Raw genomic sequence first — 26,926 nt, forward strand, 5'->3', positions numbered from 1 at the left:
GTCTTGGTTTGTCAGTACATTAAATTAACAGCAAGTTGCTGTCGGGCACACATTTTATGCTTTACTCCATTTCACACGTATGACTGTATTTCCTCCAAGGGCATTGAATGGGTATGGCAGAGCACTGAATTTGACTACATACCTGCAGAAAAACTGGCTGATGGTAAAGAAGGGGTGATGCTGTTTCCCCCCTAAACCGTCCAGGCAGGTAATTCTCACACTGCATTCATCCAGCACCTCAGGAATCTTCTCTTGTAAGCCGTTTCTTTAACTTTCCACTGTTAAGAGTTCAACTGTGCAGGTCACAGCAGACCTTCGAGTCCTAGCGATCAGAAATCTCCAGAACAGTATGATCGCCACTGGGTTCAGAGCAGACATCCATTGTAAATGATTTGTTTTAATTGGGCTAGTCTATAAATTGTTCACTTTATCTCTCGTTTGACGTGTTTTAAGATATTGACTCTACAGTATTTCGAAGCAGCAACGTCTGCTAAAAGCTTTTCCTGGGTGAGCTGTACGTTTCTTATATTTCTTGACCGTCCTCTGCGCTAAAAGGCGCGTTGGTGGAATGGCCTGACTTTGGCCAAGTAAGCATTGTTTTCTGTTGCCGTGTGACATCTTCCCAAATTCTGGAAAACTGTGGTTGGATGAGGCCATGTGAGAAAATATTTCAGTCGGAGTCTGCCCACACTTGACAATTGTTCAGCTCTGCTCCGTGGTTATTCAGCCAGAGTAGCACTGCTTTAAAGTGGGAATGCTGTAGCCATGTGGAGGAGAGAGTCACGGAAGAGATGTGGCAAAAGAGTTCCTAGAACTTACAGTAGCAGAAAAAGAGGGGTACTGGCCTGCAATTAGGAAATTGTTGCTTAGGAAACACTAGAGACGGTTTTGTTTCTTTGTTTGTTTTTTAATGTTAGCTCTGGAATTCTAAAATGTCACATCTTCTCTCCCCTGATTTGGTTCTTCTTCTTTGGGGCTTTTATTTGGAAAAGCTCCAGTAGTTTGTGAGCCCCGCTCTCCAGGATTAACTGCACCATGTCCAGAGTCTCCGTGTCCAGGTCTCCTGCCTGTCTCTCGAAGGAGGCAGCGCTACCCCCCTGCCCTTTGGTGCCCAGTGCAGAGTTTCACGAGTGGTGAGGGTTCAAAAAAGGGCTGAATCAAAGTCCAAAATAAAGGGGTTTTTTAACTCCTTAAGTCAGGTTTCCAAAGAGATAGCTTTGTGTTCCAAAGACAGTCCCTGAGTGGGTATGTGCTAATCCCACCCGTGATGATGCCTGCTCTGGATCTTTGAGTGGATTCACACGACCTGCTTAATCCTTTCAGTTCCCATACAATGCTTTTTTTTGGTCAGTTTTCTTTTATTCAGAAATGGTGGCTATTTCCATTTAGTCTCACTTCATGAAATCCTGGATGGATTAGTTCTTCAGTGCCACTTGAAGTCAGAGCAAACTATTTCAAGTGATTTTTATGATGTTAAAAACATTGCTTCTGAGCCATATTTTTACTCAAGCGAATTGAGTGCAAGCGGTACCCGAGGCCAGGCCGCCGTGGTAGAACTCCAGTTTTCGGTGCAGGTGTAGGACTCCTGGGTGTCTCCAGGTGAGCGGTGCTGTGGTGAGGCGCAGCGGGGCTGAGCTGGCGGGTTCTGCACGGCCGTTTTGCTCTGCTGTGCCCAGGAGTTTGTCCTCTCCAGTAAGGTCCTCTGGGGCCATGTTGTGTCTGTTATTGCCGGTTCACACTGATGTGGGGAGGGATGAACTGGTTCGTCCTACTGGTGTGTCAGGCGATCATTGCAGAGCAGGATAGAGTCCGCTCCCTGTGTCACAGTGATCACCCTGGCCATGCCATTGCCCTCCTTCAGCTCCATCCTCAGTGCTGGACACAAGACTGAGACCTTGTGCACTATTTTCCACCTCCTACCTCTCCCCTCCTAAAGGAGCCCCAACAAATGGCTGTGGTTGTGTTCCTCCTGAAGCTTCTCCATTGCTGTACATTCAGCTCTGGGCATTGCAAGGGCATTGGAAAAGGTGTTGAACAAGTGGTGAGAAGGATTTTTAACTTGTCTTTACTGGGTCTGGTTATTGGGATCTCCTGCTGCCTCTGTGTTGGCTGTGCTGTTGGAGCAAGAATGGGGATAACAGTGAATGGGTGTTTCAGGGAGAGGAAACCTAATGCAGAAGATCTAACATAGTCAGGGGTACAGCTTGCACCCCCTTCTTAGATCTGGGAAGGATTTGTGTGCCTGGAAGCTTCTAAAATATTTCTGTGTGCATCAATCAGTCTGATGAGAGATTTTACCCCACCTACACACTTTGCCTTGCTGAGGCCATCATGGCTTTAACAGCAAGAGCTGCTGGAGTGATTTTGAGAGTCTCCTGTAACTCCTGTTTTAGTTTTATCATAGTCCTGGGGTTGGCTCCGTTGGTCTCTCCTGGTCCTCCTCACTCATCCGCGACTCCAGCCGTGGGGTGTGCAGCCGGCAGGCCTGAGCTCGCTCCCAGCTCAGCCTCAAAGCCGGTGCAAAGCCCAGATGAAGCGTTACCGCTGGCTCTGCTGCTTCCGTCTGCTCACGGCGCAGCTGGGTGACAGCAAGTGGCACTCATGGGCTGTCACCAGATGATTTAAGGAGATGTTAGTGCAGCAGTGCTCACATCACATCTTCACAGAGGTAGAGAGAAATCTGAGTCCTCTGCTCCTTCTATGTTTTCTTTTTTCCTTGAGATGAAATTCAAGACTGTGTAGGATCATTTTTGGAGGGTTGTTTCCTCACAAAGTAAATAGCATTCTTCTCTCTGGCTAAAGTTACACAATAATTTTGTATAGTTGGTCTAGCCCTGAGGGTATCCAGCAGCGATGGGCAGCAAACCCCCTCCCCACGCACACTGCAACATCACGCAATGAGACAGTCCCACTTTCCCAGGCTTTGGCTGTGTCAGAGACAGGATACCGCAGTGTTCAGAAATGGAAATTCTTACACTGCTCTGTCTCCTTAATTGTACACACATTTTGTCTGTGCAGATTTCAAACTTGCCTGTGAATGGGAGCTGCTGAGGGCCGTGTTTCTGCAGCCCTTCCCATGCAGGCTCGGGCAGAGCCGTCTTCTGCTGACGGCTTTGGGAGCATCAAATAGGACAAGCAGCGAGGCCAAGGCATGCGGGGGAGTTTGGTCGGTCCCTTCCATAACTAAATGCCCGAGAAGATGGAGGAGCTCAGCAGTGTGACAAAACCCAGCTTGTGGGGCTTGTTGCAGGGGTTCAGGGCTGCAGCCAGGCTGAGGGCTGGGAACGGCTTGTGCTGAGAGGGCAGAAACGTCAGGGGGGAGCCGAGCCCAGCGCCCCAAAGGGAGGTCCCAGAGCTGCCCATCCAGGGTGGGACAGGGTCCCTGACCCAGGCAGGGTGCTGGAGCCAGCCCGGCGCTGGGGAGCAGGCACCCTGCCTTGTTCTGGAGACCCTCTGAGGGATGTTTGCTTGATGACATAGAGCTGCAGTGACTTTGTTCTTCCCAGGGATTTCTTCTAATTTATACCAGGACGGGTTTCTATAAACAGTCTCTATTGTCTTATAAATACGACAACTGGACCCTCTTGATGTAAAGATTTAGATTCTAAATCACCAAATGCTTCCATGGTGGCTTACAGTGAGGTAAGTTTGGCGCCGCTTCAATCTCGGTGAGCAGCAGTGGGAGGAAAACAGAATTAGAAGCACTTCTTAGCACGATTTCGAAGTCACCTTTGATTGACTGACCGGGCTTAACCTGGGCAGCCCCGGGCGGTGGGGCCCCTCTGCCCCGCGGCGGGTGCGGGGCTCGCCTTTCACCCCCCGCTTTTTTTTTGGCCTTTTTTTTTGGTTTTGTTTTCAATGGGAAGCCCCAGGACCGGGGCTGCAGCCCGTTCTACTCCCCGTCTGCCTTCTCACCCAGCCGCTCTCAGTGCGCAGCGTGTCCAGCCCCGCTCCCCGGGCCGCTGCTGCCCGCGGTGCGGAGCGGGGTGCGGAGCGCGGAGCGGCCGCAGTCCCCGGGCCGGCTCAGCCAAACCCTCCGCCGCCGGTCAGCCCCGCCGCAGCTTTCCGGCCCCTCCCTCTGGCTCCCGGGGTCCCCTCGCCCCTTCCCCCGCGGAGCGGAGCGGAGCAGCGCGGCGCGGAGCGGCCCGGTAAGTGCAGCGGCGCGGAGCGGAGCGGCGGGCAGCGCGGGCGCGGAGCAGCCCCGGCCCCGGAGCCGGCCCCGCGGAGCGCAGCGCTGGGTCCCGGAGCGCTCGGCGGTGCCGGCCGCAGCCCCTCGGTGCGGGGACACGAGCCGGAGCCCTTTCCCGGCTACCGGCACAAATTCGCAAATGTGTCCTTACGCCGTTTCTCTTCCTCGCGTTCTTTTTTTTTTTTTTATTGTTGGTCTGAAAGTGGCAAATTGTCAAAGAAAAAAGTTTCTGTAGATGTGTCAGAGCTGTTGCTTTATTGAAAACAACTCCCCGGGTGGAGGCGAGAGCAGCCTGCGGTTTGGTGGGAGTGTTTGCAAATCAAATGTCATTTGGAGGTGGGGGGAAATCTGGCAAAATTGTTCCATAACTGCGTTCTCCAAGTTGTGCTGGCTCGCTCGCCTCGTTGTGAGCTTAACGAAAACCAACGGGAAGTTTGAAGAGGAGAAAATACATGGAATCACTAGGAGAAAGTACACGGGATCACTAGGAGAAGTGCTTTCTGCTCCTTGGATTCCTGGAGGGAGCAGGGGGGCTGTGTCAGGGATGTTTGGGGGACTGGTCTTGCCAGGTCAGTGGAGAAATCCAGCCCGCGGCAGCAGAATTGCTCATGGTGTGTTCAGGGCTTGAGCGAGCGCCAGCTTGTCCTCTGCCCCACGCCTCCCATCACCTTATCTCTTCCTCCTGTCACTCAGAGGCTTATGCTGGAGCCTGTCCGTCTGTCCGGCCGGAGCTGAGCCACCCGTGGGGAGCCAGGCCGGGGCCGGTGGGGTGAGTGCGTGGTCCATGCCACCTGCAGGAACGTTCTCAGAGCTTCCTGGCATTTCCTGGCACTGAGTTTTTTCTTCGAGCCTTTGGTACTGAAGGAAAATACGTTATTGTTGCTGAGTTGTGTTAGTACTGAGTTTTGTTTCTTTGCACCCGTGGGTGACAAGTAGAGGGGTGGTACTTGAGAGTGTGTCTGTCCCTGTGGTTTTCTAACCAACGATCAGCACCTAAATTCTCTTGTTTCCCACTCCGTCCTCAGGGGACACCCTTGTTGTAGGCATCCTTGTCTTTGCAGTTGCAGAGGGAGGCTATGGGCACATCCCATAAATGTGACTTTACTTATAACTTGGTTACTGTCAGTTAACAGCAAAACCTACAGCTTATGATGTAGAGTTAATGGATGAGAATTATCTGAGAAAGGTACAGCTTTCTAGGCATAAAACACCCTTATTAGTGGGATGGTTGAAACCATTTTTAATAGGAAAGATTTTCCCCTAATGGCAGAATGGGGCCTAGAAAGGCCAAAAAAGGGTCTTTTAACTGCTCCTTCTCCCAAATGGAGTCTGCTGGACCTTCAGAATCACTTTGAAGACAGTTACACCAGCACTAATAGGGCTGTTGTTGGTGTAAAACTATCATCCAAAAATCACACCCTTAATTGGCATTGCTGTGTTGGCAAACCTTTCCCAGCACTGCCGCCTTCTTCAACAGCCAAATTATTTTAACTGTACCCATGGATTCTGTCTCACGGGCAAGGCTCTGAGCAGGGGTTACTGAATTCAGGGTGGTGGGTGGACCTTCACCTTCTCCAGTAAATACAGGAGCCCGATGGCAAAGCAGCCGAGGCCTCAGTCCTGGCAGCTCCTCAGGGATCCTGCTGCTCTGAGCGCACCGCAGTGAGCTGCTTTGCAAGCCATACGGTGGTCACAGGTAAACGCTGCTTTGCAGTGTATTTAAATGGGAGGAAGAATGTTTGTCTTTTAATTCAAATCTGTTTCTGTGATTGGAGCAATCTCTCACTCTTTTTCTTTGGCAGATTCATCCACTTTGACACTTTTTCAGTTGCATTAAGTGATAACGTGGCATTGGAGACTTCTAAACTTATCTGATCTGCCTGCAGCTGGAAGAAGCTGTCTTTCTGCGGTTTTGTGCACCGAGCCATAGGTGTAGCTTTTCGGGGCATTAAAGGTGAAATTCCAGTGCCGTCATCAACACCTTCTGTCCCGCTCAGGCACACAGCGTGGGAGAGCAACAACAACCCACGCAGCTGAGGTGGGTGAGCATGGCTGGGATCACCTGGCCCCTGGGAACGGCCCGTGAGTCTGCCCAGGGGTGCTGGGGAGTGTAGTTTGGCTCCTGCATGTGCGCAGGATGGAGCCCACCAGACACCGCAGGCCGGGCTTTAGCTCTGCTGGTAGGTTGCTGTAGAGCAGCAGCGTGGTGGGGAAATGACATCTTCTCAACTGCTGGCTCTCTGGTGGGCGTTGAGCCCCGTTATTACGCTTTTTGGAAGTCTTTTGTTTTGCTGGACAGTTCCTCCACAACAGGAGGGACGGTGCTGGAGCATTTCCACGCTGCCTGAGCCACTCCAGCCCTGTGCGTGTCCGTTCCTCTGGATTTGCAGGAGCACAGAGTACTTACATCCCCTCTCCAGGCTGTGACCTGCTTTCACTCCATGTTAAAAATTATGCTTTTTATGCCTTTTGTGTGTGTGTTGGAACCTCCAAGGGCTCCTGTGGCTCTCCTTGCTGTGGTGTCTGGTATCTGCCCTCAGTTCTCAAAGCCTGTGTGGGGACTGTTGGCTATGGAGGTACCTTGGCTGTTCTTCCTGTCATCCTTGTGCCCGTAGGTTTTGCATCCCGTGTAAACCAAACCAAGCCTGCTGCCAACCGTGCCTTTCACAGCTGCGCCTTGCCTTTATTCTGGGAGATGACGTATGTTTACAATGTTGGTCTCCTCTTTCAAGCTGTTCTTCAGAAATTTTTCCATGCCTGAGAATTTCTTCCCCTAGTTTGTGGGCAAGAGGTGGGATTTAACTGCTTCTGGCAAATCCAGAAGCGTCCCTTAAATTATGCAGGTATTTTTGTGGTTACTGAAAGACTTACAGTGGACACATGCTTTCCTACAGCTGCCTTCTGGCTTTTCAGCATCATGCCCTGAAGAAACCAGCCCGCTATGACTGGGCCACCAGTGCTGGCGTCTCCCGTGCGCCTTCCCTGGCCTCGGGGGAACCGTGATCCCACGTGGTTGCACCATCCCACTGGGGGCTCCTCTTCTTCCTCCCCATCCCAGGGCTGGACTGTTCTGAGCTGTTTCTTTTCTGAGCTGTATGCAGATCCCGAGTGGCGCAAAGAACCTTGACTCCTAGTTATTCTGCCTCTTATCTCCTCTTAGATGGACCAACAGCCCATATGTTTAGAATAAGGCTCTGATCTAGTGATATGGTCTCATGCATTCACTTTTGTTCAGCTTTTCCCCTCATTCTCTTGCATTAGAAATTTGCGTTTCCTTCCAGCTCACTGGCATAACATTAACCTTCCTTCTTGCTGGAAGTGACGTGTTGCCTTTAATAACAGTGGCCCGGATTTGATATCCCAAGAGGACCTCTTCTGATTCCATGTTCATATAGATTAAGAGCTGAAAGAAAGAGAGTTCTGAAAGGGGCTTTCCAAAAGGTGGTTTGTTTTCTCCTGCTTGCGTTATTTTTGTCTTTTTGTGAGAAATCAAACTGTTGAAACAAACATATATCCTGCTTACATATGAAGAAATTGCAGCTCACTCATGGCCTGGATCCACTCTTTCTTCTGCTGAACGTGATTAGAGCAAGACCAAACCCTTTGAGTTACCTTTTCATTCTTGTGTGTTACAAACCTAATATATTATTCATGAAAATTAAGCTGTGTTAATTACATCGCCTGGTCTGCTTTACATTCCGGTCTGACTTGTTCACTAATGAACTCTGTGGATCAAGTCCAAAGTGAGGGAGCAGTTTGAGCACTGTCACCGATCCACGCATGCAGCTTGCCCCAACGTCATTGTCCAGATGTGACCCCCGGGCTCCCCGCGTCGGGGCGGCCGTGGCAGTAAACGTTTGACCGGGAGATGTCAGTGACTTTTATTGCCGGGTGCGCTGGAGCCTGTGGCTTTCCTCAGTGTGGTCTCGATTTTATGAATGAAGGCAGGCAAGGGCGGCCGAGCCGTCCAAACCCCTGCCAGAAATCCGGTGTTGGAGAGCCGTGGGTGGAGAGGGGAGCGTGAGAAGCGCCTCTGCGCCGGTCCCACCGCCGTGCAGCTGCTGTCCACGGGCAGCCCTGCGCCTGCTGCGGGGGGTCTGGGCTCCGGGGACCCTGGAGAGGGGAAAGTCACGAGGAAGGATGTCACACACTCCTTTTCATGAAGTGAAGGCTTAAAACGTGTCCCTTCTCACCTCACAGACTCTTTCCTGCCTGTTGCTGTAGGGATGTTTTGGTGGGTTTTTTTATGATCCTTGGCATGAAATTTCTTTTAGTTCAGTTCTGTTTCGTACTCTGGGCTCTATTCAGTCAACAGACCTTGGAGACAAGGAGGTCACTTTTTCCTGTGTCCGCAAAACCTTTTAGTAAGTGCTAACCCCTTACACCTGTACATGTACAGTCAAAGAAGGATCTTAGCATGGTTTTGTCTGGACTGGTGATGGAGGGAGAGAGAGAAAGCAATTCCTGGGGCATGGATACATGACTTCTTGGAAGCAGAAAATACAACCAGCAAAGATTATATCCCCAGCCGAGCTGGCAGAAGGGGTTTTACGGGTGTTCGTAATCCACCGCACTGCAGTGTCAGCCAGGTTAGCTCAAACCACCTTTGTTTTTGACTAAAATTCGCTGAGTCTGCCCGAGCGCAGTGAATGTTCTCTCTGTCCCTCCTGCCAGATGTGCGGTGGGAGACTACCAGCCAGCTGCTGGGCCTCGGCCAGCCCTGCTGAAACCCCGGCCACGTGTCCCCCGGCCCGCGCTTGAATGAGACCTGAGCCATTTATCCACGATCGACTTCAGCACGTTTGTCAGATGGAATCAACTTAAGATGTGCCCTTCACACTCACGGTTGTGGTGTCCTGAGTCATTTCAGCCTGGCATCTGTCCCCAGCTCATAGCTTGGGTCCCATTAGCAGTTCTTTCTGGGGAATTTCGCAGGTCACTGGTGCTCTGCGGTGGCCATCAGGAGTGGGACCAGCCAAACTCCTTCAGGGTCTGTGCGGTTCACCCTGAACAGCTATTTTTCTTTCACCTGGATTTGTAAACTGTGGGATTGTCCTATGAAGGGACAGCAGTTGGACTCGATGACCCTTGTGGGTCCGCTCCAACTCAGGACATTCTATGATTTAGGATGATACTGGGTATGCATGCATGGACAGGTTGAGAGGGTGCCCGTGAGATTTGAATTCCCATTTAAATGAAAAGGCAATTTGTTGTGGGTGTTTCTGTGACCATCCCATTTGAAGTGTTTTATAGAAACAACTTCTAGGACTTCAGCTTTTCTGAGCTGTGCATGGAGCTTTAGAGGCCAGAATACTTTAAAAAAAAGAAAAAGAAGATGGAAGCCAGAAACACTGTTTTGTTGGTGTCATGAATCTTTAGGCAGGAGAGAGACAGAATACATGTAAAACTCTGAAGTGTTGTGTAGCCTGAAACCTTTTCACAGGAGAGCGCTGCTTTAAATATATGGCTGGAATGGAAAAAAAATCACTTCTGCAAATGATGATTTTTTTTTTTTTTTTTAAGAACTAAACCCAACTGTTTAGAAATGATTAATTATTGTAACATGTGAGCGCTGTAAAGTTTCATCTATCCACAGTAGTATTTCACATGATTTAAAGTTGTTTGCTCAAAGTTTGCTTTTACCATGTCATTAAGTCATGGATTTGTTCCAGCTGTCCTCCACAAATGTATCACTTGTGATGGATTTTGCATGGGAACAGGCTGCAGGATTTTAATTTGGATACCAAAGCCCTTTTTTTTTTTTTAAAGAAAAAAATAATTAATATAGTTTTGCTTTGCAGAATATATTACTGGCTTCTAATGGAGCTGGCAGAGAAGATGCCAGACCTGTTCACAACCTCCCATGGCTGTCACAACCTCCCGTCGCTGTCACTGCCTCTTGGCAGGAGGTCGCAGTCCTCCTCTCTGCTGGCTCTGTAGCTCCTATGAGCACTTCTTCGTTTGCTTTAGGCAAAATCAAGTGGATTATCTCAGGCCGCTAATTAGACTGCTGAAGAGAATCCAGCTGGCTTGCGGGTTTGTCTCGTTCTCCTCCCGAGGTGGCTGGGGGGCGGTGCGAGGCGGCTGCAGCGCCGACGGGCGCTGGGCTGGTGGCGGGGTCAGGACGGGCAGCTGGAGGGGGCACAGGCGCCACGGCCTCGCCAACAGCCCCATGGAGTCATTACAAAGGAGAATGTCGTTGTTACTGAGCTGCTGAGGCTTGCCCAGTGGCTTTACCAGGTCTGTTGAGGCTTATTTTTACTTATTCAATTTTCATAACCAGAACACTTAGCATATAGTGTTTTCCTCCTTCAAACTAATCTGCCTCATGCATGGAGCTCTGTCTTGTAATCAGCACAACATACCGTCTGGTGATCTTGAACAACTGGCTATGATTAATGTATAAAACTTGGACGGCCACTTGGAGGGGATACAATCTGATTCTGTACAGAACGGATTGATTTGGGGGATTACCCCTCAGCTCTGAATCGGTAACTAGTGTAAATGGATCTGCCCAGTAGGAAGAACTGCAGCATGCTCCGAAGCGTTAGTTCACCTGCAGAGCAAAGCCAGGACACAGTCTGCTTTCTGCCGTGCCGTTGGGTTCCTGGCATGGCTGCTCGCACATGCAGAAGGATGTGTCCTGTGGAAAGTGCTTGTAATCATTTGTGGGTTTTTCTAAAATGCAGACATCAATAGCAAGAGCGCGTGATAAGTAATCTCTCTTCATTTTTATTAACATTTTTGCATTCTTCTCAAAGTGTTGACATAGTACACTATACCCTGGGGTGTTGCAAATGTCTGAATATTTAGGATGTGTAAAAGAACAAGAACATGTAATAATGTCTCTTCAGTCTGGGCAAACGGGTTAACTTGAGTGCATTGCTTTTATTGCTACAGTTTAATAAAATGAACTAAGATTCTAGTAATAGGAAACTCACTTGTATATACTATTTACTAAAACCTCTCTGACTGTAAAGAGTGAAAAATATATTAGCACTTGTGATCTTTATCATGAAGATGAAACACCTCTAGACTGGACATTACATGTATTTAATTCTAAATCTTGTTGGCATTTCTGTAGTCTGTGGTTGCTTGTCTCTGAGGCTGGAAGTCACAGTGCTGGGCACTGCGGTACTATCACCAGTATTATTCAATATATTCACCGGTGACTTGGATGGGGGAATAGAGTGTCAGCAAGTTTGCTGATGACAGCAAGCTGGAGGGAGTGGCTGAGACTGGAAGCTGTGCTGCCATCAGAGACCTGGACAGGCTGGAGAGCTGGGTGGGGAAAAAATTAATGAAATAGAATAAGGGCAAGTGTAGAGTCTTGAATCTGGGCAGGAACAACCCCAGGTTCCAGTATAAGTTGGGGAAGAACCTATTAGAGAGCAGCATAGGGGAAAGGGACCTGGGGGTCCTGGGGACAGCAGGGTGACCATGAGCCAGCACTGGGCCCTTGTGGCCAGGAAGCCAATGGTACCTGGGGTGGGTTAGAAGGGGGTGGTCAGTAGGTCAGAGAGGTTCTCCTGCCCCTCTGCTCTGCCCTGGGGAGACCACACCTGGAATATTGTGTCCAGCTGTGGCCCCTCAGTTCCAGCAGGACAGGGAACTGCTGGAGAGAGTCCAGCGCAGCCACCAAGATGCTGAAGGGAGTGGAGCATCTCCCGTGTGAGGAAAGGCTGAGGGAGCTGGGGCTCTGGAGCTGGACAAGAGGACACTGAGGGGGGACTCATTCCTGGGGATCAATATGGAAAGGGGGAGTGTCAGGAGGATGGAGCCAGGCTCTTCTGGTGACAACCAGTGACAGGACAAGGGGCAATGGGTGCAAACTGGAACACAGGAGGTTCCACTGAAAGATGAGAAGAAACTTGTTCCCGGTGAGGGTGTCAGAGCCTGGCCCAGGCTGTCCAGGGAGGTTGTGGAGTCTCCTTCTGTGCAGACATTCCAACCCGCCTGGACACCTTCCTGTGTAACCTCATCTGGGTGTTCCTGCTCCATGGGGGGATTGCACTGGATGAGCTTTCCAGGGCCCTTCCAACCCCTGACACTCTGGGATCCTGTGATCACACGCAACTGCGGCTCCAGGCGTTGCCACCGTTGTGAAATACCTTTGTACTGGAGAAAAAAAAATAAAAAACAAACACTGAAATAATCAGTGAAGGGTGTCCGGCAAGCATGTGTGTGATTTATTTAGTCTCCACTGGGTTTAAAATGTTTCCATTTCCTTTTAGGCCTGCTTTTCTAAAGCCCATCTGAAGAGACTAAATAATATCTGCCACCAGCAGCCCCCTGATCTTGGGGACGTCAGCGTGGGTAACGGGGTAGGGGGCAGAGCGGGGCGCTTGCAGCGCCGGCACCTGTCATAATGGGAGGAAATATATCTGCTTGGTTCGCAGTGCCATTTTTTCCTGACGGGTATACTAAGTAGGTCTCATTTCCTCATTAAAAGAAAAGTTAAAGAAGAAAACTGCTTTCTGCAAATCACGTCCTATCTCCATCCTCATTTGCTTAGCACAGATTTGAAGTTGCGGCGTGTGGTCCAGCTGACCTCCCTCCCCTCCCCGCCTTATTGACACTGATATTAGAACTATGGGAAAACTTCGACTGCTGGCAAAATGGGTGGAAAATCAAATGTTTAATGTTTTGCTTGAACATTTTGTGGTTTCTCCTGAAATTCTTTGTCTGAAACAAAGGATGTTCTTTGTTCTTTTTTTTGCGGGGGTTTGCTTTTTATTTGAAAAAAATATGCTATGTCATTGTGGATTGCAAAGTTTCTACAGAAATGGAAGAAGTTCTTTGCAAAATCTTTTTTTGTTTAAACTTGGAAAAGGCCAGATGCAAACCGCAAAAAGTTGCCTCTTCTGATGGTGAAAAATTGTTTGTTGGCAGATTCTTACAGATGCATTGAGAATCAAAATGTTAGTGATTTGGAAAAATCTCGAAATAGAGTAATTTCACATGACCCCCTCTTGGAAGCTTCTAAGCTTTGCATTCTTTTCTCCAGCGCAATTCCCACCGCTGAAGAAATACTTCAAAAACCAAGATTATGGATTCTTTTAAAAATGTCAGTCCTTGCTTTTTGGGTACTGTACTAGGTTGTGTTTATATATCTTAATCTCATCCTGATTTATAGATCAAAATGAAGCTTTCATGGATTTGTTTGGAGTCTGGAAAAGATGTGGACTGACCCACGGACACTTGTAGGCTGGGGTGCCCGGGCCATTCCAGCTGGATCTGGCTGCGTCGCGGTGGCCGCCCTGTGTTCGACACCCCCGCGGTGACCTGTCCCCAGCTGGGTGGCACTGCCAGCGCTCCCGGAACCTCCTCGCTGTTCGCAGGCCCAGGGAGCAGCGATGGGCGCAGGATGGGCTCTCCCGGCAGAGCTGCCCGGGGAAGGGGGTGTCTGCAGTCTTGGGGCAGCAAACAAGAGCAAATCCCTGGGAGGATGCGATGAGGGCGTGTCCAGTTCTGGGCCCCTCGGTTCCAGAAGGACAGGGAACTGAAAGATGAGGGTGGCAGAGCCTGGCCCAGGCTGCCCAGGGGGTTGTGGAGTCTCCTTCTGTGCAGACATTCCAACCCGCCTGGACACCTTCCTGTGTAACCTCATCTGGGTGTTCCTGCTCCATGGGGGGATTGCACTGGATGAGCTTGCCAGGGCCCTTCAACCCCTGACATTCTGGGATTCTGTGTGGCACTCTCAGCCCTGCACAGTGCCCAGGGCCTCTGAGCTCTGAGGGACTGTCTGAAGTGTGAAAAAATAGTGGTGTTGGGATGATGTGGGTGAAAGGACATTCTAGTCCTGTATCTTACTGTGATGCTGGCTTGTGCTCTTAAGTAGCTGCTGGTTGCTACTCTCAGAGTGTCCCTTTGTTATTTCAGAATCACTGAGACACTTAGTTGGCTGTTCATTAGCTGCTTTAGAGAAAAATAAGATTTGATTAATGATAATTTCAGCAAATTATAGCCTGTTGTACAAGCTGATGAAGTGAAGCAGTGGAGAGCGAGCTGTGACCTGCCCTTGCTGTGCAGCCTCACAGGCACCAGAGGGGTCACCGCCGTGAATCGGGACGGGGGAGCTCACTGTCATAGTGTCAGAGAATCATTTGGGTCAGAAAAGACCTTTAAGATCATTGAGTCCCATGTTAATGGGGTGAGGACCACAGAGCACTGTCCAGGGTGCAGTGGGGGTGATGTCTGTGCCTGCAAGTTGTGGATATAAACACAGCAAGAGAGGTGGCTGTTGGCCGTAATTCCTAACCTTTGAGATCACTTTTCTTCGTTTTTGTTAACTTTTTTGTAAGCAATCGCCATTATAACTGATCAAGATCAAATTTCTGAGCTGAGATCTTGAATTCATCATTGAAGAATGCATCTTTTTCTCTGAAATAGCCCTATACAGTGCCTTATTTCAAGTTTTACCTTGCACACTTGCTGATTTCAAACATAGCTGGTTTTAGTTAATTATGCAACGGGGAAGATGCAACTAGTGCCTTTGCTTTAGAATAAACTGGTTTATCCGAAGGTCTAGAGTTTGAAGAAGGGAAACGTCTGCAGATGGACTAAGCAATCACTAGAAATCCCACACAAGGTATTTGCGGGTATTACTCACAGGGCTAAGAATTTAACAAGCAGGTTCCTTACATGAAATTGTTTTACTGCCTTCTGGCTGAGAGAAAGTTCCCCCAGAGGTTTTCCATCTTCTGCCATCTTTGTGTCTTAGGTCGTTCCTTTGCCAAGACCCCTGACTGTTGCTCCCCTTTATTCTCTTTTAGGGCCCTTTCTTAGCTGTCACAGCAGCTACAGCTGCTCCCCCGCCTGGCTGGGAGAGCCACAGGAACCTCCCGTTTCTCCATGAAGTGGGGCTCCCTCAGCCCCCCTGTGCCATTGGATTTAGCGATGTTTGAGACACTGACAGTGTTACATCAGCATTACATGGAATTTGCTTTCAAGAAAGTTGAGGAATAGCACAACCATTGATGGTTTGCACTTGACCCCGTTTAAGACCTAAACATTCATGAAAAGCCTCCCCCAGGTCGGTGTTAATCCCCTGGGGTTTGGTGTGGTCGGGCTGGACGAGCAGCAGTGCCAGGACTCTGCGCCTTCTGCTCTGTGCCCTCACTGGCGTTTCGCAGCTTCACCCCTGGTTTAATTCTGCCCTGTGCAGAATTTGGAAAGAAAAGGTATTTCCTTCTTCTCTGAAGCGTAATCTCATCATTAAGCATGACGATGATTGGAAACGCAGAACAGAAACAGGTCAATAGCAACAGAAGAATATTAACAGAAGAATTAATGGAAGGAAGTTTAGAGGCTGTTTTGTGTGTGTAGCAGAAAGCTTTTTTCTGTTAGCAGAAGAAACAGAGATTGTTTCTCGCTCAGCTTTTGGCAGCACTGGAGAGGAGTGGATGGGAGCCTTGCAGCACACCCCGTTTAACATCTTCCTTGCCAGGGATCCCGGGCCAGATGCCCAGACTGCGCGGGGTGTCGCGGGGCCTCCCCAGCGCTCTCTGTGCAGGGCCGTGGTGGCGGCTGTGGGGACAGCGGTGTGCCCAGCACCGCGCTGTGGCCCTCGGCAAGGAGAGCTGGCTCCCTGTGCGGCGGGGCTGTGCTCCCCTCTGCGCTGGGCACCCCAGGGCTCCCAGCCTGGCCAGCGCCCCGTCCCAGGAGCCGGGGGGGTTGATGGTCCCGCTGGGGTGGAGGAGGCAGCCCCAGCACTGCCCTGGCCACAGCGGGGTCAGGCAGCCACAGGCTGGGCTTTGAAATGCGAGGCAGCTTCCTTAAGGCATCGCAGGGGGTAAAAAGTGCATTAACCATATCATAGGCACATGGTACTTCCCTGCTCAGATTACACTACAAAATCTGGGCAGTTCCTAAGATAGAGCTGGAAAAGGGGATTGGGGAGGGTGAGCAGCGCTTGGAGCAGAGCACAGCTGAGATGGCTGGGAACAAAAGGTGACAGGAGAACTGCCCGTGTCCGCGCTGCCGCGCACCCGCAGGTCAGCAGAAATCCTTCCGAACGGGACGTTTGTTGCACATTTTCTGGGAGAAGCGTAAAATAAGTTTGTTTGAGTGCTTGGCTTTGCTTTGTGCCTTGTGTTCTGCTGGTTGATTGTATCTGGCCGTGTTTCTCTTTGGATTTGTACTTTGCTTTCCACATTTGCTTTCTAACTGTTCATCAGGCTCCAAAGCTCTTGTTAAATATCTTCTGTTTGATACAGTTTAAAGACTTATGCAGATAGGGGCGGGTTTGCTTTGTTAGCTAAGACTGCTAAAGCTGTGTCTACTCTGCTTGTGGACAAAGCTTTCTGCAGTTCGGGGTTTTTTGCGAAACGCTCCATAAGCAACACATGTGTTTGTGCTATTAGTCAGATCTTCACAGGCTTCTTTTTATCTTCTCTTCAGCAGTGAACTTCTTACAAAACCAGTTATTTTTAATGCCGCTTCTGGCCTTTTGACTGGGAACGCAGAGAGCGTTTTACCTCACATACTGCAGCGAAAGTTAGGTTTGTTTTTGTTAATGTAAGTCAAGAAGTAGCGATGATTCAGTGTGACAGGCTGAATGTGAGCCATATGAGCCGAGCTGCACAAGCATAAAGGATGATTGTGCTGCAAAATATCTCCAAGTAATTTAGATTTTGACACACTTACCACTTCTCAAGTTGCATTTCCCCCTCCTCGCCGCTCCTGCCCTTCCCCCACTGTCCAGGATCTGATGTGATGGAAAAATATAGGCATTGTTGCTAGGGATGGTAATAGTTGGGCTGAAAGTGCTTTACTTCTGCACATTTTATTATAGCAGCGTGAGAGCTTCACAAAGAGATGATAATCATTGTATATGCTTCCATACGTAGTCTTAAGTAACTACTTTATGGGCTTGAATAGCTCGATTTTTAGATGATAGCTCTTGTCACTTTTAAGGCATTCAGGTGCCATCTCCCTATCGGTGGCACTCACAGGTTTTGAAATGCAGCGGTAGGTAGCGGTTTTGTGTTCGAGCCGTGCCAGCCCTGCCCTGAGCCGCTGCAGCAGGGCTCGCACGGCTCCCGGTGACACGAGCGGCGTGTCCCCAGCATCCGGAGACCCGGGCACGGCGCCACCAGCCCCGCTCCGCGGTGCAGCATTTTGTACTGCCATTTCTTTCCGATTAAGCACTATTGATTTCCTTGGTGCATGCTTTATTTTTCCGTTGTAACTTTATTTTTTTTTAGTCTGTGGTTTTTCTGTATGGATGGCAATTGAAGGCTGTTGTATTGTTATTCGAATGATGCATACTCATAGCAGGATTTTATGTCCAGCCTTTGTACTGATTAAACTTCTGCATGGATGTAGAAAGGAATAGCAGATGGCAGTTCATTTCTGGCTGGGGTTCCTACCAGTAGGTGAGTGTTGGATGTGTAGGGGCGTGAGAGCACAATATATTGGTGTAACATCTATAAAATAGAATGTATTTTAATGGCTCTTGAACCTGACGGTTGAATTTTGTTCTCTTAGGAAGTACAGCATAGAGGTACAACAGACACATAGCAGGGTAAATGAGAACAGAATTGGGTTTTTAAGTGAATCTGTTCTAAATCCTTGGCCCAGTCCAAGCAGGCTGCAGTTGATAGAAGGGACCCTGCTGACACTGGTGGAAGTGGGGACAAAGCCAGGCTTTAAGATGGTCTAGATTCTGGCACACCTTTGCTGTTTAATGTTGAGTGGGAAGTTTTTAAAGAAGCAAAGAAAAAAAAATACGTTGGATACTATTTTTAAGGCAAAATCCCAGAAAAATGTTTGTCTTCAGGTTCCAAATGATTCCTTGCTTCACTTGAACAATGAGCTATCCATTATATGGTCTTAATTTATGGAATGTTGAACAGTTTCTGGCATTACTGTGCCCCTGCGGGAAGACCAGATGGTACTTTTGAATGAGTTTTGCTATGGGATAAAATGTTCCAGGTCTTCAACAGATCATATCCATCTGTAAGAAAGGAATAGCATTTGTGTAAAGTGAACAGAGTAGAGTCAAACAACTCAAAACGCTCTCCTGAAGGAAGAACAGCACCTCGCGGCTGAGGTGGTTCTACGCATGTGGAAAGCTATTGTTTAACATTATTTTAAGAATGAACCTTAATTTTGGTTACACATTCCAAATGGGAGATCTTATCTATCAGGACTTGGAAGGCAGCGGTCAGTATATAACATAGTCAATATATACTGGCAATAGTTTGTGTGTAACAGGAGTATGTTACATTTATAATCAGATAGATTTGGGATGTCTTAATCTTGTCTCCACGCTGTAAAGTTCTTTTTTATTTGATTTATAGAGCTTTGGCTCTCTGAGAGTAGTGTGGAAGCAATGAAGACCCAGATCCTGATGGTCCTTATGTCGGTGTGTAACATAGCTGACTTTACGAACAGTGGAACATCTCCATTGTGATGCTCATCCTGCACCCTCCATAAAAACTAGCCCTATGAGTCAAACGGAGGGTTGGCAGAATTGTGAGAAGTTGCACCACTTTCCTTCTCTGTCCTTCTGAAGGACCTGGAACTGCTAGAATGGTGGAATCCATCACTTTTTAGAGCTCTGCTGGGATTCTTCCAGTTGGCCTCTTGGGGAATGATTGCTTTCTCTACGCTGGCCTCTGCACTTTTGTGGTCCACATATGGGGAATTAATATCCCTTTCAGTTTTTCTGTCTTAACAATTCTATAAATGTTGTTCATGTTCCCTGCGGTGTTCTTGTTTGCAAATTGAAAATCACAGGCTCTTCAGCTTTATCTACCTGAAAATAAGGTGATTAATTGTCTAAGGTCCCCGTATGGTGCATAAAGACAAGCTCACATCTAGGGAGCAATCCATCCATCCATCCATCCATCACCAGATTATCAGTGATATTAGTTGTCCTCACAAGTTTTAGGCACTTTGATCTCCACTGACTGTAGTGGCTTCACTTGTGAGGAGACTTGTAGTAAACTGAAGTTAAACTGAACCTGTGATCTTTAGAGAACTTAGACTCATGGTCACAGAATCATAGAATCACAGGTTGTCAGGGGTTGGAAGGGCCCTGGAAAGCTCATCCAGTGCAGTCCCCCCATGGAGCAGGAACACCCAGATGAGGTTACACAGGAAGGTGTCCAGGCGGGTTGGAATGTCTGCACAGAAGGAGACTCCACAACCCCCCTGGGCAGCCTGGGCCAGGCTCTGCCACCCTCACCCCCAACAAGTTTCTTCCCATATTTAAGTGGAACCTCTTGTGTTCCAGTTTGCACCCATTGCCCCTTGTCCTGTCACTGGTTGTCACCAGAAGAGCCTGGCTCCATCCTCCTGACACTCCCCCTTTCCATATTGATCCCCAGGAATGAGTCCCCCCTCAGTCTCCTCTTGTCCAGCTCCAGAGCCCCAGCTCCCTCAGCCTTTCCTCACACGGGAGATGCTCCACTCCCTGCAGCATCTTGGTGGCTGCGCTGGACTCTCTCCAGCAGTTCCCTGTCCTGCTGGAACTGAGGGGCCACAGCTGGACACAATATTCCAGGTGTGGTCTCCCCAGGGCAGAGCAGAGGGGCAGGAGAACCTCTCTGACCTACTGACCACCTCTTTGTTCTGTTCGTGGTCTTTGTACTTTGATCACTGTATCAGAAACTTTCAGAAGTGATTCTGCAAAGCTGTAATACCTTTATATATTTGGAAATCTGGTGCAAATTTTCCCTCTCCCAGCCTCCAAAATCAGCCAGCTGGCTGGGAATGTCTCGCTGGGCTGCCCACGTGTTTTAAGATTGTTCTGGGTGAGACAAGGTTGTGCCTCAGGAAGGGTCTCTGCTGGTGCCTCATTCTTCTTCTGTTGTATTAATGATTTCTTTCCTATTGTGTAAATAATCTTTACAGTTGTAGGATTTCTTCAACTGGAAAATAAAATAACTTCCTCACCTTCCAGGAGAAAAGTGACCAAAACATATGTATGTATTTTAGTGCACCAAGACCAAAACAAATGGTGGTCACTGGTCAATACCACCTTATTGGAGTGTCGTTCATTGTAATGAAAATCAGACTCAGTTTACTGTTTGGCTAGTGTGTTCAAAAAACCAAGATATCAGCAGAAAACACATATCCTTAGTATTTAAAGTATATGCACCTCTGTAAGGTAACATATAAAAAATATTCATCAACATTTTCTATTGGCGGGTGTACATGCATGTACTTAATGCAAAAATAGAGCTGTACTCAGTTGATTGCTCTGGATTCTCTCTCCAGCATAGAAGGAACATGTGGCTGTGGCCCAACAAGACAAGCAAATTTTACATCAATATTTTCATTTTGCCCAAAATTTTATATGAGAAGATGGGGCTAGCTTAATTTTTAGTGTATTCGGTAGGGTTTACTTTTATCTTATGAATGCTGGAGAAAGTCTAGTTGGTTTCTTCAGTAATAGGACCTGTTCTCTTTTGGGCAGCACTTGCAGTAAAATAACCATTTTGTTAGATATTTTAAAAAACATGGTATGCTCCTCATTAGAACAAAGTCAAATGTTTCAGTATTAGTGTTTCTGGATTGCCGAGATTTCTAAATTTGACCATTCTGCCTTTAGTTGCAAGTTATGGTGGGTTTACTTCTATTTGTTGATGATCGATAACTTAAAATATGATGAGTATGGGTTGCATATTTACACAGCAGACCATACTGGCTTTCTGTGGTAATAGAAAATGTAATTTATAACTTGCAAAGTAAACCAGACTTGCTCTTCTAATACCACTCTGGTTTGTCGGGTGAGTATGGTACAGAACCACAAATCATTATGAACACAAGAACTACAAACATGCATCAGAGGGCAGAAGTTGACTAAATGTACTTAGATATATAGAAAACTCTCTCTTTGTGATTGCAGGATATGTGAGCTGGAGATTCTGTGCAGTATGCAGAATAAAACCAGTGCTCCTATCCCCAGGAGATGATCCTCCAAGTTAAGGTTACATGTTGGACAATTTGGGTGTGCTCCAAACCTGTTGAAATGGGTGGAAGGAGTTCAGGATCCAGGGTTCCGCATGTGCAGCGGACAAAAGGGTTGTGTGTTACTGTCACCTTCCTTGGGGAGCAAAAACATGCCAGGGGAGTACAAGGAATATAATAGAATCACAGAATGGTTTGGGTTGGAAGGGACCTTAAAGATTTAGTTCCAACCCTGGAACCCTAGTGTCCAAACCCTGGTGTCCAAGCCCATGGCAGGGACACCTTCTGCTCAAAGGCTTGTCTAACCTGGTCTTGGACAGTCCCAGGGATGGGGCATCCACAGCTGCTCTGGGCAGCCTGGGCCAGGGCCTCACCACCCTGTGGATTCATATGTTTCTATATCTGCTTGTGTTGAAACCTTTCAGAAAGAATTAATACCATAATCAATATTTTGCTTTTACGAGTTTCAAAGTGACGGCCTCTAAATAGCTTTAAATCAATTTCAGGTTGGTTATAAATAATTTCGCTGCCCAGAAGAGAACAGGTCTCATAACTGAAGAGATGAGCCAAACTTCTCCCACCATTTAGTATGAAGCCTCCTCTGAAACACTTCTCTAATCTTCAGTAAATGGGGCAGCATTACTGGACTTGGCGTCTCTTGATGGATAAATGGGGCTCAAATCCAGATCGTCCCTGGCAGAGCCCTGAGTCTGTCTGTCCATCACCTTGAGCAAAACCTTCCCCAGCCTCACATCCAGCCTGGGAGGCGCAGGGTGGTTTGACTTCCCAAAACAGGGAGTCACGCAGCAACCCCCAGCTTCTCTGAGACAACTCCTGGAGGATCGGTGAGCAATGAGCACAGGGTGGGAGAAGGGAGGTGTTGCTTCTGTAGGTTACATCTGGTGTTATTGTTGTCGCTGAATGAGCGGCTCTGAGCTGGAATAGCAGAGCAGGCATCTTTTCACATTTTGGTATCCAACAAACCAAATTAATTCCATTATCTTTTACGGAAAGTTTGTGCAGGAGCAGTTTTGATGGATGGATTACATCTGCGGCTGCTGGCTGATTAGCAGCATGATAGATGGAGCTTTATTTACAGGGATTCGCTTTCATTCATGAGTAAAAATTGAAGGTTTCTTTCCAGCATGTTTTTTGCATTAAAACTTTTCAAAGTGCTCAACAAATGGTAGGCTTTGATTTCCGTTTGTTTAATGCCTGTGGTAATTAACATTTCTGTGAGAACATTTTAACCAAATGTTCTAGTTTCTCCTCCATTAAAATAATAATTTTTTGCTTTAGCTAAAGAATCTAATTGGTATATATAATAACCCTGATTTGGGATTTCTTTTGTCACCATATGAGAGGAAACTGTTCCTGAGGAGTGATCATTGTTGCTTTTTCTGGACTTCATTAATTGATAATTGGCAAGATGCCTCCTGGAGCATCCAGTCCATTCAGTACCGATGTGCTGTGTCTGCAGCCCATTGTCTCATGGCGTGGGCATGTATGCGAGGGCTGGAGTGAATCCCAGTTCCTCGTCTCCATGCCGCAGGAGAGCTGGGCAGATTCTCAAGCAGATCAATTAGCTGAGCAGTCTTCAGTGCAAAATCACAAGGCTGGATCCTTAACCCAGCCTTTGTGGAGCTGATTTCTAAACCCTGTCCCCTCCTTCATGGCTTGTGGAAAACCATAGGATTGGGAGATCAAGAAATGCAGCTGAGTGGTGGCAGAGCAAAGGAGGTGACTGTTCAGTGATACTGGTACCAGTTTCTATTGGGAGATGCACCCATCTTTCATCTTTTACAGCTCCATTCATCCTGTGTCTGTGGTTCCTGTGTGCAGGCTCAGGCTCAGACTGAGCTCTGGCTCAGAGGTCCTACCCGACCTGTCCTGCCGTGGAGCTTGAGGATGTCGGTTCAGGTCAGGCTTACTCCAGGTAAGCCTTGCAAGTAGAAGCCGTGGTCAGGACAGCTGTTTCATCTTGCGCTGCTCATTCTTGTCCCTCCCTTCTGTCAGGAAAGTACTCTGTTCAGGTTAGAGCACTCTCAGGATCACTGTCAATCGGGGATGGTTTCAGCAGTAAGAATGTGCTGAGGGCTGAAGATCTGAAAAATGAAAAGTTCTAAGAAACCTTACTGTAACCAAGAAAACACAATGCCAGTGACTCAAGATAGAGACATTTCCCTGAAGTGTGAGGTGGAGGTGAAGAGGACAGCAGTGATGCCTCCTGGTGAGACCACACCTGGAATATTGTGTCCAGTTGTGGCCCCTCAGTTCCAGCAGGACAGGGAACTGCTGGAGAGAGTCCAGCGCAGCCACCAAGATGCTGGAGGGAGTGGAGCATCTCCCGTGTGAGGAAAGGCTGAGGGAGCTGGGGCTCTGGAGCTGGACAAGAGGACACTGAGGGGGGACTCATTCCTGGGGATCAAGATGGAAAGGGGGAGTGTCAGGAGGATGGAGCCAGGCTCTTCTGGTGACAACCAGTGACAGGACAAGGGGCAATGGGTGCAAACTGGAACACAGGAGGTTCCACTGAAAGATGAGAAGAAACTTGTTCCCGGTGAGGGTGGCAGAGCCTGGCCCAGGCTGCCCAGGGGGGTTGTGGAGCCTCCTTCTGTGCAGACATTCCAACCCGCCTGGACACCTTCCTGTGTAACCTCATCTGGGTGTTCCTGCTCCATGGGGGGATTGCACTGGATGAGCTTTCCAGGGCCCTTCCAGCCCCTGACATGCTGGGATTTGTTGAGGAGCCGGAGCGCGGGCAGGACGGTGGGTGTGCAGAAGTTCCCGCTGTCGTGCGGGTCTCAGCAAGGTGCGTTCCACCGCCGGGAGAGCAGCAGATGTATTTTCTCAGCTGCGGAGCACAGGACAGCTAATGAAAGGAGCTGTTTTGTGTCTACAGTTGGTTACTGAAAGCACGTTTACTCTTGAGGGACAGATTTGGATCCTGTTGAGTCATAAAGGAAAAGAGTTTGATCTTGGGTCCTTCTGGGCATTTTGCTACATTGTGGAAAGTTATTGTGCATTTTGAGGGGAACATGTCAAGATTCACAGCCTACTCCTTGGGAAATTCTGATTGGAGACAGCAACTCTATGTGCTGCGGATCAAAAGGGGTCCATTGACAGCGTTTTGTGTAAAAGTCATGGGACAACTGTGAAAAATTAGTAAGAGGCTATAAAATGTTCACTGTACAATATGTGTTATTTTCACTTCATCAGCAGATAGAATTTTGCTGTTAATCACAACACTGGCAAGACCAGGACATATTTACTGGAAAATTATTTACTGCAAACTCGCTGTATTGACATTTTGTTTTGACACCAATTTGGAATTAATCGGCAGGCTGAAGCAAACCCCTCTGAGTTACTCTGGCGAGTCCCAACCTCCCGAGCTCTGAGGCTGAAGTTCAGGCGCTGGAGGAACTGCTGCTCCTCTGGCTGTGAGAACTTCTGCCTCGCAGGTAGAGACTGCTGCGGTTCCCTTCAGCGTTCCCTCCATGAAAACAATTGTTAATTATTTCCAAATTGGCACAGAGCGGTGCGCAGGGCAGGAAAGGCCACTTGCTAAGCTGTCAGTTAAACAGTAGGCTTTCTTTTGCCTAATTTGTATTTTAGGGTGGGGGAATTTTAATGAACTGTTCCAAAAGGGCAGCCTGAAGTAGGCAGGTAGTACCCAGGTGTGCGTCTCTGTGATGCCCGGGTGCTGCCACCAGCATGTTTCCCAACAACAGGAGAAGATGTGCATTCCTGATGCTGCGTAGGACACTGTGGTGCAGGCGGGACTCTTGCATCATAGAAAACTTGCTTTAAGAAACAAATCCAAAGCTGGAATCTGTTGCTTATGGAATGTTCTAACTAGCACTGTAGGAAACCGGGGGTTGGGGATCACAGAGGGAGTAGAAACGAGGTGCTCGGTGTTGTGTGCCGCTGCCCCTGGGGCTGCTGCTGGTTTTCGTTCCTTGGTGAGATTCAGCAGCAGCCCCGCAAATGTGTGAGCTCTGTGGGACACTGGGAAGGGGCAGGGGTGTCCTGGAGGAAGGTTTGGGAAAGAAAGGAGAAAAACATAATGCAGGGCTTTACAAGGATGCTTTTTAGGGAGCGTGGTTATGAAACTGTACAGGGATATAGTCTGCTTGAGTTACTTATTGTTTCCCACAAAAAAAGTATCTAAATAGTGGGGAGCACCGTGGAAAGTAGGGGCTGGTTTTGTCCTGAGGGGGTAATGGAGCAGTGCAGCTCTTCAAGTAAATGGGGAAAAATCATCTCCTTCACTCATCAGAGCAGCTCCCGGTATTGACAGAGTTCCCTGAGCCCAGGGCATCGCTGCGGGGCCGTCACCGGAGCTGTCACCGGAGCCGTGGGCCGCGTCTCCTGCGCTGCCCCACATGGCACGGCTGCGCCAGGGGCCATGGAGCTGGGGGACGTGCTTGGCCTGCCCGCTGCCAAGACAGCTCTCTCCGTGCAAATTAGTCCATAACTTATGAGCTCTGACAAGTTTTTGTTGGCTGTGCCCTGGGAAACGCTTTTGAATGGCTGCTGCTGAGTTTGCTTTAATCTTTTCCCAGATTTTTTTGGCTGTTGTGGAAATAGCTGGATTATTTAATTTTGGTTTTGGGGTGCATAGATAGTCACCTGAAACCTGGTGATGTAAGAGGGGAAAGAAAAAAAAAAGTACATCAATAGCAAACACGTTTATTTTTAGTGAAAATAAGGAGCTCGGCTCCTTCTTTAGCAGAGCAGCATCACCCTGGCCCTGCTGCGAGCACATGCTGAGCCTCCTGCGCCCTGCGCTGGCATTGCCCCGAGGGACACCGCATCCGTGCACGTTGTCACAGGCTCCGGGCACTGCACTGGCATTGTCCCGAGGGACACCGCATCCGTGCACGTTGTCACAGGCTCTGGGCACTGTGCTGGCATTGCCCCGAGGGACACCGTATCCGGGTGGGTTGTCACAGGCTCCGGGCACTGCGCTGGCATTGCCCCGAGGGACACCGTATCCGGGTGGGTTGTCACAGGCTCCTGGCACCGCACTGGCAAAGCCCCGAGGGACACCACGTCCGTGAGGGTTGTCACAGGCTCCAGGCACCACGCTTGCTGCGTTCCAGCCGCTCTCGTGCCCCCATTGTGCACAGCGCCTTTGCTGAGCTCCCCAGCGCCGGCTGCCAGAGCTGGGCCAGGAGCAGCTGTGGGCGCTGGGTGGGACGGGGTTTCTCTTCGCCTCCTTTCCCCCGGGTGAGTTGTTTCTCTCTCGCTCCTCTGCAGCTCCATCCTCCCCTGAGTCACTTTGGATCTGCTGCAGTGGCGACTCCCAATGACACACAATTCCGCTCTTCAGTGAGCCAAGTACCTGCCCTGTTATTTTGGGCTGGTCTGGGCAAAGGAGAGCGCTGACGTGCTAGATCCAAGACATAATTCTCCCCTCTTCTGCTCTGCTCCGTCATTCACTAGGAAAAAAGCTGCCTTCACTCTTCAGGACTTCAAAAATGGCTTCAAAAGCTGCACATTCTGGAAGAATACATCCCAGAGCTGCCTGCTTGCTCTTGCTAATGCTTGGCTACTTCAGCTGAAATACCTTGGGTGATGCTTTTCCATTACTGCAGCGTATCAGGTTCCCGTTTGGATCCGAGCGTGGGGAATGTCCTGGAGAGCGTCAGGAGCGTCTCTGCCCGGGGACGCTTCTGCTGGGAAGGGAGGTCTTGCCGGAGCCGCTGCTGGGAAACCGCGTGAGTTTTCATCCCTTGCTCCTTGTTTGTCCCGCTCTTGAGTTCTCTGTGAAGTAACGATCCTTCAGATTCCCAGATGTCCAGTTTTTAA

The 26,926-nt window shown here is 48.8% G+C and overlaps 1 protein-coding gene across 3 annotated transcripts in view; it reads left to right on the plus strand.

The window, feature by feature from the left end:
- Nucleotides 1–4,021: 4,021 nt before the first annotated feature.
- Nucleotides 4,022–26,926, plus strand: part of FBLN2 (fibulin 2) — a 98,912-nt gene continuing 76,007 nt past the window's right edge. The window contains exon 1 of one of the 3 annotated variants that reach the window (XM_082060055.1): nt 4,022–4,148. The gene's annotated coding sequence lies outside the window, so the exon portion shown is untranslated. Of the gene's footprint in view, nt 4,149–16,059; nt 16,186–23,030; nt 23,049–26,926 lie in introns of those variants that run through there. The other 2 variants (XM_082060054.1, XM_082060056.1) reach the window with 2 other exon arrangements.

The sequence above is a fragment of the Streptopelia decaocto genome, assembly GCF_964273445.1.
Source record: "Streptopelia decaocto genome assembly, chromosome: 8".
In the NCBI taxonomy this organism is placed as follows: domain Eukaryota; kingdom Metazoa; phylum Chordata; class Aves; order Columbiformes; family Columbidae; genus Streptopelia; species Streptopelia decaocto.